The following is a 10,263-nucleotide window of genomic DNA, read 5'->3' as shown; positions in this document are numbered from 1 at the left end:
CAGTTTTTATAGGATTTAAGTTGCTAAAACGAATCGGGAAGTTACCAAAAAGTTTTAAGGCAATTGTCGGAAATAATAAAATTTCCAAAACCGAAAACAGAAACAACCCATATTTTCTATTCCAAAACAAACCTAATATCTTTTAGGTTAAATTTAGGTTAGATACTGCCTAATTTATCGAGATTTCATCCTAACACAATATCTATTTATAGCGATGCCCATATTGGCAATATTCTCAACCCGTACTCTAACACAAGTACTAAAATGGAGGAGCCTATAACAAATCATGCTAGAATAACTAATACCACCCCCAAACAATTCAGGAAGGTGGAATTAATGATAAACAATGCACAATTTGAAAAGAACCAAAGTATATTAAAATTAAAATTCAAATACAATTAACTACCAAATTTAAATTTAACTACTGAATTTAAACAACTTAATATCCGGACTAAGAAAAACAATAAAAACCACTAACTAACATCGAAACCACATATTTTTAGAAAACCTAGCCACGTGATGAAGGTGGATCTTGAGATGGAGATTGGGCCTAGGATGAAGAAGGACCCGAGCCATCTGTTCTTTGGCGATGACGCTCATGCCTCTCAGACTCATCTGAAATAGAACCCTTCAAGGGTGGCATACGTCGTAGAATCTCTACTCGGAACAAGCGCTGTGCTTCCATCTCAGCCTTTATTACTATATAATGGGCCTGTTGACGCTGGTGGATAGTCTCCATGTTACACAAGATATCTTCCTGACCCTTTTATAGTACTTATAAACTTGTCTGAAGGTTCGTTTGTTTATTTCGAACTATAATTTGCCAATCTCGTATATCTTTACAAATAGCGTAAATGCAACGCACGCTAGTGTTCAACAATGACATGCATTCTGAATCAGATGTACACCTCTCCAAGGCATCTTCATCCAAACATGTCATGTCCTCCATTTCCTCATCTGAATCCACCACCCTATCCTCCAGCAACATCCAAGTATTTTGGATACACTCCTTATAACTGGTTTCATTTGCATGCAATTTCAACATCCTCCGCTCAGTTTTTGGTTTATTCCCCCAAGACAACATTATCTTCATAATTAAAATAGGAAATGGTGCGATACTCTTCCTAACTCCTTTAATCATATTTAGCAAAAACTCGAGGATACAGAATTTATACCTCTTCTCTTGCAATATCCAGAGAACGTGCAGACATGTGAACCCGATGTCGCTCACTTTCTCCTTCCCAATGACATTCCTACCAATCCACTGAGCTACAGCCAGCTGGTTGGTTCGGAGAGATAACTGTTGAGCACAATGAGAAGTCGTATTATATTGACCTTCCATGAGGGTGTCGTTCATCAATGCAGGAACACCCGTATACTGGGATTCCTGCACGGTGGCTTCTATGTGGCGTTCAGGCGTAATGCCTAAAATTTTAGCCAACTTCTCTTTCAATAATTCTCTCCGAGTCCCAGCCACTTTCATGAAAATTTTCTGACCGGCCAACTCTCTCTTTTTATAGAACTGTTCGACCAAGTCGGAGTGGTAGAAATCATCTGTTGAGTACCACAACCGATTCCAACCCCTGCTAATAATCTCATCACCGTAAAATGGCGTGAAACGGTCGGCAGTAAATGCTTGTTCTGGCAACAACCTTCGTCTTTGAGCCATTGATATCTTAGAACGATTTGGGGTTTAAAAGGACTGTGGGAATGGAGTTTGAGACTCCCTTACTAACAAAATAGTAGTGGTGGCGCGGGGGGTGGCACGACAGTTCGAGTTTCGTTTGGTTTTGGGTGATTTTCGGTGGTGGAAATTTTTGGGATTGGTGGAAGAGTGTTTTGGAGAAGATTCGAAGTTGGAATTGTATTGTGGGTGTGGGTGTATTGAAGTTTATTTTTATTTTTATTTTTGGTTAGGTTTTTAAATTTGGAAATGGCAGAATTGGAAAGAATCGCGATTCTGTTTGTTTTGGAGGAAGGAGACGCACGCACGTGCGTTGGGCCCAAGCCCAAAATGATTTTTCGATTTTTGTCGATTTTTTTTTAGTGCAACTTCAAACTAAAATTCCCGCTTAGTTACCGGTTCAATTTATGCGAATGAGATATGAAAATGATCAGGAGAGAATTTCCAATCTAATGATCCATAAAAAAAACTCTATTGCGACCGTGGGTGACATATAAGATGGGAAATGCCTCGAAGTGCGTGCATGACGTAAGTTATGCGAACAAATGAAATCTAACTTAATAGAAAATGTCAACCCGAATCGAAATACGATTAACCGGTCTAAACAACATAAATGGAAAGTTTGACCATCAATGAAAGAAAACTCGAACACACCATCCCCAAACAAATTTTAGACAACAGAGTTTAGAAAATTTGTTTTAATAATGAGTCTTTTAAAGTCAGATTCCTGAGACCTTTAACAATTAATTGGATATATTAATAAATATACCATGCAGTTTTCCATATATTAACAACCTAAAGAGTTGTGGGTCTTTCCATAAATAATTACCATAGAATGCACCCCCAAACAGAATCAAGCACCAAGATTCTTTACGATGCAACTTATTGACATGAAAGCGAAGTCTGATGGATCTAGAATGTAACCTCACATGTACCTTCTTTTTTGCCTTTGAACGAGAGGGTTTCCAACTGAATGATCGTGAGAAAATGGATGTTTGTGGAAGATATGGTGGATATGGTGGAATTTTAGATGTAAGGAATTGAAGAAATGAGAATGTAGGTTTGGTACAAAACTCATTCATGGTGTAGGTGGGAACTGTCTCAATTCTGAAAATGAAGGTGTCAAGTGCCTTTCCCTTAGGAATTGTTTCTGTATTAAGAGAATTTAGAAAATCATTAAGTACAGAAGAAACAAAAGGGTCAAGCGCAAACTCTAGGTTCCTTTGAAAGGGTGGAAGGTGGGGAATATTAGTGAGGGAAGATGAATGAGTGTCAGCTAGAGCTCTCAGGTCTAGATCATTAGAAGCCTTGAGATATGCTAGACATTCCTCAATAGGTGGGTCAAAAGAATCACTGGGATAGTGGGTGAAAAATTCATCTTCCATCATAGCGTCAAGGGATAAAGGGATGTTGGCAGGGTGGGGGACTCGCATGAGGTGGCGGGGAAGAGTTGCAAAAGAGTTGAAGGAAATCTTCCTCAATTTCCTCTACGTCCAAGGAGTATTTGTTAAAGTTGGAACTTCCAAAGGAAAGGAATTTGTGCATCTGGTCATTCGGAAACGTGGTTTTGAAATAATCATGAGCTAAGCTCTCGATCATGCTAACCTCTCCATCAATATTTGTATAAGGCAACTGTTTGGTCGTCTTAAAAATGTTAACTGATAAGAGCCCAAAACTGTAGTTTTAACCCCTTAGCAGTCATACTTTTAGACCAATTATGTGAGTAATAAGTAAGAGTTAATACTGATTACGTGTTTTTATGTATTTCAGGCTTCAAAGTCAATTATGTGCATGAATGTGCAACTTTGATGAGATAAAGGAGCAATGGTTGGTTACTAAGGAGTTCGGTGATTAAAGGCCAAGATTCAAGAAGACAAAGCCTTTGTAAAGCCTGGTCAAAAGATGAAAAGTCAAAGTCCACGCAGCGTAAACAAAGCAAGACAAAGTCAACAGAACTTCCGAAGACCATATCTTTAGACTCAGATCTCGGAATTGGGCCTACCTTATGTCAAAACGACCGGCTCGGAAAGAGCTTTCCAATGGTCCAAGCCTTGACCCAATCAGAGGAGCAGAAGTGGACGAAAAGTCTGTTGAAGAGAACTGCAGCTGAAGAGGCCTTTTTGGACTGAAAGAATTGGGTTTTGGGCCTGATTCTATGGCCCAAAACATGGCTCCAAGCCCATGCACGATTTTTGGATCTGAATGTATAAAAACCAAAGCTTCACTCTTTGTTAATGGTAGCTAGTTAGACCTAAATTAAGATATAGAATTCTAGATCTAGTTTTATTAATTAATTAAGTTTTAGTTCCATTTCAATTCCTGTTTTAGATTAAATCTTTGAATCATTGTTCCTGATTGATGAGATAAATAAAATAGTTAGTTTGTCAATTTCGAATTTGGTCATTTCCATTCTAGATCTAATTTCACTTCTTGTTCTTATTTCATTCCAGCCATTAAATTAGATTCATTATTGTTTAAGTAAGTAAATCTCAATTTCTTACATTATGTTTAGTTTAGATTCAATGGGAAATGTTAGTTTGATGACTCAAGGCTAAAACCTCCATTAGAGGGGTTGATGAAGCCTTGATGAAAACTTAGTGCTTAGTATAGAATTGGTTGTAGAATCTATTCCACTCTAGAAGGTCGTGTTTCGCCATGAGAATGGGTGGACGACCTCACATGCTAGTTAGTATCCGGTAGGAATGCCATGAACACTAGGGATTAGAACTCGAAATTCTCGCCGTAAGAATGTGAGAATTGAGATACAACAATCTATACTAGGTTATTAAGTTGGAATCGAGGTGGATTTAATTCCCCTCTATTTCTTTATCTAGATTCAAACAATCGTAATTCCGTAGCTTTCGTAGATTAACTTTAGTTTATATTTTATCTTGTTATTTATTATATCTTGTTATTTAAATTAACGCGTCTTGTTAGCATAACATTTCGTAAAGCTCTCATTAGACCTAAGTTTGATTTCTTAGACTTAGAAAACAATCCATGCTAGGGAACTAGGAGTGGAACGAACTTCCTACTCCACTTAGTGCAATTCGCATCGAGAGTAGAAGCTTTGATAATTGAGATTTAAAAGAAAAGTTTTAGTTTACTTACGGATTGAATTCATCGTTCATTTCGTAGGTAAACTATTCATTTTACATTTATCAAATGGCGCCGCTGCCATCTTAGTTGCACTTTAGCATTGTTTTCATAGTAGAAGTAGTCATTTTTAAGTCCCATTAAACCCACCCACCCTTGTTTGTTTCATCTTGTGGTTGCCCATTTCAGCTTTGACAAATTCGCGAGAAAATACCGCCTGGCCTTCCAAGGAGGAGAGACCGCGCACTAAGTTACTGGAATTTCATCTACTAATCGAGGCCACCAGCGCCCATATCAAAGCGTGACCAGCTCAAACACCGAACTTCGACTTTACAATCGAAGCGACTTGGCGGAGCGCCAGCACGCCTTAGCTGAAATTTCGATTTCCACGGGTTTGATTCAACTTCGAAGTTGTCAAGTTTTTCAGTGTTCTAATCTCTTATATACACCTGAACACGCGTACACAAGACGCTATTTATAAAAGCGAAGCAAGGACGCCATCGGGTATTCCTTTCTTCCATACCTCGCATTTCCGGTTAGAGGTTTTCTACTAGTATATCGTAATTGTTTGGAGTGTTGCATGTTTAGTTAAGCTCAACTTAGTCTTGCATGAGATTAAGGTCCGGTCGAACAAAACAACAAACGTAATTACACGGCAACAAACAAGTCTATCTAGTACACCACCCACGACACCTCTAGCTACTATCACACACACCATACCCTGACATAATGGTGAAGAAAGAGAGAGACTCCTCTCTCCGACTTTTACAAAGCCTTGAAATTATAGCCCTAAATCTTGCATCGTTCTAGCGGACCCGATGGGGGATTTTCGAATCCCCAAACATATTTAATTTGTTACCCGCTTTTCATGGGTTAGACCATGAAAAACCTTATCGGCTTACATCGTAGGATTGAACAAGTCCTTACAACATTCCATCATCCTACGGTAGGTGCGGAACAAATTAAACCGAGGGTATTCCCTTTCACATTAGCCGATAAAGGCGTCTTGGTTAACTCCCCAAAAGCGCTAATTCTGTGGACTCGTGGGCTAAACTTGTTCAAATTTGTTTATGGAACATTTTTACCCACCCCTAAAGACGGATGAGATGCTTTCCAAGATTCATTTTTTCCGGCGTAATCCTCATGAATCATTTTATGAGGCATGGAATCGTTCACCGATCTCCTTATAGAGTGTCCACATCATAACTTAGCGAAAGACACGTTAGTTAGTGCCTTTTCAAAGGTCTTCTACACCACCATAAAGAAGTCCTTGACATAATGAATGGGGTAGTTTCCTAAGTAAAGGAGCCCCTGAGGTACAAATTTTTAGAAGACCAAACTAAACGGAATAATAATTGGGGGTAGTGATGATATCCCCCACTCAACTAGTTCTTCTTCAAATAAATCAAGGCCACGTATATGTTTGAGAAGAAAACCGATCCGAACTTAAAATTTACTCGAATCTCTAACTAAAAAAGTAGAGGCTATTTCTGCTCAACAAAAGCCTATCGCGTCATGAATGTAAACTCCAACCCATGTAATTTCTGTTTGAGTCCAGAGCACCCTGACGATTATTGTCCTCTAGCTTATGAACAACAACCACCAGAACAAGATAATGTTTACTCTATTAATAACTATCCTATTCCTAACGCCCCTTGGAGACAACATCCCAACTTCAGTTGGAGAAATAATCAACAAGTAACACCTCCAGGGTACAATAATCAAAACGTTAGGCAAGCAAACAATTATAACCAAGCTCCACCTAGGCAAGGACAAGGACAAGGACAAGGTCAAGGGAATTATAATAATTATAACAACCAAGCGCAACCACGACAAGGTCAAGCACAAGGTCAGAATAATTATAATAATTATAATACCAATAGAGGTATCGTTCCGGTTAACAATAATAACTATCACAACCCACCCATAAATAATCAACGAGAGATAGTTCGGTCGCACACCACCCGTGACTACTACACCTACACAACCGGATCGTTATCGGCGCCTTTATACAAGTTACCCAACAACTTTTCCGACAATGACTCAATCAAACCAACAGATTTTACAATCCATAAATCGGGGCATACAACGGTTAGCCCAAGCAAAGCCCAACCAAAAGGCGTGTTTCGGGACAAGCGATACCAAACCCTAAAACAAAGAAACCACGACCTTTGAGGTAAACGGTAATTCTAGTAACGGAAACTACAATCGGTAGGTGACCTAAATGCCATCACCACTCTCCGCTCTAGAAGAGTGGTTGATAACAAAGTAACTACGCCCTATAGTTACCCCATCAAGATTCTCCTACACCGGATATCGAACTAGATACCGCAATAGAAACCGAGGAGCCTACCACGGTAGAGGTACCGGTTAAATCACAACCAAAGAAACCAAAAGCCAAGGTTACACGCGCAAGTAGAGCCATATCATCTAAATATATAGAAGCCGAAACCACCGTTCCTCAAAAATTAGCCATGCTAACCCGGGGATACAAACTTTGAGGAAATTAGGAACGTTTTCAAGAATCTAACGATAAACCTTCCTTTTCGAAGCTATTAAAAAGCTACCTAACCACGCTAAGTTTCTTAAAGAGTTGTGCACTACTAGGCGTAAGACCAACATACCTAAAGACGCCTTTTAACCGGAATAGCAGGTTCCCAACTTTATCCGAAAATAATGGAATTGTTAAGTACAAGGACCCCGGTCGATCCCTCAGAAATGCACCTTAGGAGATTCCCACACGACGACCGCCTTTATTAGACACTGGGGGCAAGTGTTAACTTACTCCCCGTATTACTTGTATAAACAAATAGGTCTACAGAAATGCAACCTACAAAAATAACGCGTTGAATTAAGCGGACGGGTCAATTAAATATCCTAAAGGTGTAGTGGAAAACGTGCTTGTTAAGGTTTAGGATTTCTACTATCCTGGCTGATTTTGTTATCCTCGATACGTAAGTCGCTAATGACTCTGTACCGATCATCTTAGGGCGCCCTTCTTCTTGGCAACCCAATGCGCTTATAAATTGTCGCGATGGAAAGATGTCCTTATCTTTTGGCCATCTTTTGTCGAGGTAAATGTTTTAAAATGATGAAACAGTTACGGATTAGATGCGTAGATGGGGAGGTTAGCATGATCGAGAGTTTAGCTCAAGATTATTTTAACAACACGTTTCCTGAAAAACGATATGTACAAATTCCTTTCTTTTGGAACTTCAGATTTTGTAAATGACTCATACTTAGAGGAAGTCAACACCATCCTGGAGTCCACACCAATTGTAGACCCGTCGGTTGCTCCATATACTGATTACGAAGACTTGCTACCTAAGCAAGTCTTCATTACGCAAGATAAGGACACTTATGAAACATCAACGGACATTCCGTCCACACCAGTGCTTACACCTCTTCCCCCGGAGTTAAAATACATTCAACTTGATCCGGATGGTAGTCACCCGATAATTATATCTTCTCTATTAACTAAGGATGAAGAGACATGTTTAATAAGGGTGATTAGGGAACATCGGTCTGCGATTGGTTGGTCCCTAGCCGACATTAAGGGAATTGACCCTAATGTTTGCACTCATCGTATCCATTTGGAGGATAAAGCAAAGACTTCTCGCGAACCTCAGCCCGAACCCCGCCATGAAAGAGGTGGTTAGGGAAGAAGTCTTTGCGATTACTTCGATCGCGGGTATTATATACCCAATCTCCGATAGCGAATGGGTAAGTCCCATTCATGTAGTTCCTAAGAAATCGAGAGTTACCATGGTGCGTAGCGGGAAGGGTGACTATGTTGTCACTCAAGGTCCTACGAAATGGAGAATCAGATTGATTACTGAGACGTTTAAATGCTATGACACGAAAGGATCACTTTCCCTTACCATTTATAGATCGGATGCTAGAACGTCTAGCTGGTCATGCCTTTTATTGTTTTACGGATGGCTACTCGGCTATTTTCAGATTATTATTGATATTGATGACCAAAAAGACAACCTTCACATGTCCCTTCGGAACATATGCCTATAAACGAATGCCTTCGGCCTTTGTAATGCCCCCGTACCTTCCAAATGATGTATGCTTCATATATTTAGTGACATGGTAGAGCTTTATGGAAGTGTTCATGGATGATTTTTCTATCTATGGAGACTCCTTTACAGAATGCTTGTCTAACTCCGTCTAAGGTCTTGACACGTGTGAAGAAAAGAGCCTCGTTTTAAATTGGGAAAAGTGTCAATTCATGGTCAAAAGGGCATAGTACTAGGTCATATTGTATCTAGTGATGGCATCGAAGTAGATAAAGCCAAACTAGATAAGATAGCGACCTACCTAAACCACGGACTGTCCGGTGAGATTAGAGCCTTTCTAGGCCATGCGGGGGTTTTATAGGCGTTTCATTAAAGATTTTTCGAAAATAGCTAGGCCTTTAACTAACCTGCTTTTGAATGATGCAATCTTTGATTTTAATTTTAACTCAGAAAACAGGCTTTTGAAACCTTAAAAGCCGCCTCTAACCATCGCACCTATTATACAGCCTCCCGATTGGTCTAAACCTTCGAACTCATGTGTGATGCTAGTGACTATGCGGTTGGTGCCGTCTTGGGACGTAAAACTAGATAATAAGTCCAATGTTATTTATTATGCTAGTAAAACATTAAACGACGCTCAACGGAATTATACAACTACTGAAAAAGAATTCTTAGCTGTCATTTATGCTTTAGATAAGTTTAGATCCTTATTTGGTTGGTTCTAAAACTTTAGTTTACACGGACCATGCAGACCTTAGGTACCTTCTTGCATAGAAGGATGCTAAGCGAGATTAATCCGATGGATTCTTCTCCGCAAGAGTTCACATTAGAAATAAAGGACAAAAAGAGGGTCGAAAACGTAGTTGCCGACCACTTATCTAGACTTACAAATGACGATAGTAGTGATTCTGAGTCCATACCGGACTCTTTTCCTGATGAGCATCTTTATGCTATTTTTTCAGCACCATGGTATGCTGACATTGTAAATTATTTAGCAGCTGATGTTATGCCTTATAATTGGTCAAGAAATGAACGTAAGAAGTTCTTGGCCAGAGTTAAGTTATACTACTGGGATGAGCCATACCTTTTTAAGTATTGTGCGGATCAGATTATTCGTCGTTGTATTCCCCAGTGGGAATATAATGAAGTACTATCGTTCTGCCATGACAAAGAATGTGGTGGCCATTTTAGTGGTATGAAAACAGCCGCTAAAGTTCTCCAATGTGGATTTTATTGGCCTACCCTCTTTAAGGATGCCCAAGTGCATTGCAAGACATGTATTCGTTGCCAACAACTTGGGCGAATCACGAAGCGTAATATGATGCCATTAAATCCAATCTTGATAGTAGAAATTTTTGATATTTGGGGTATTGATTTCATGGGCCCTTTCCCTGTTTCCCACGGTTATATTTATATTCTAGTTGTCGTGGACTACGTGTCTAAATGGATAGAGGCCCT

Source organism: Coptis chinensis, chromosome 4 (assembly GCF_015680905.1).
Source record: "Coptis chinensis isolate HL-2020 chromosome 4, ASM1568090v1, whole genome shotgun sequence".
NCBI lineage: Eukaryota > Viridiplantae > Streptophyta > Magnoliopsida > Ranunculales > Ranunculaceae > Coptis > Coptis chinensis.
The sequence above is the reverse complement of the archived record's forward strand: the minus strand, read 5'-3'. Positions refer to the sequence as shown.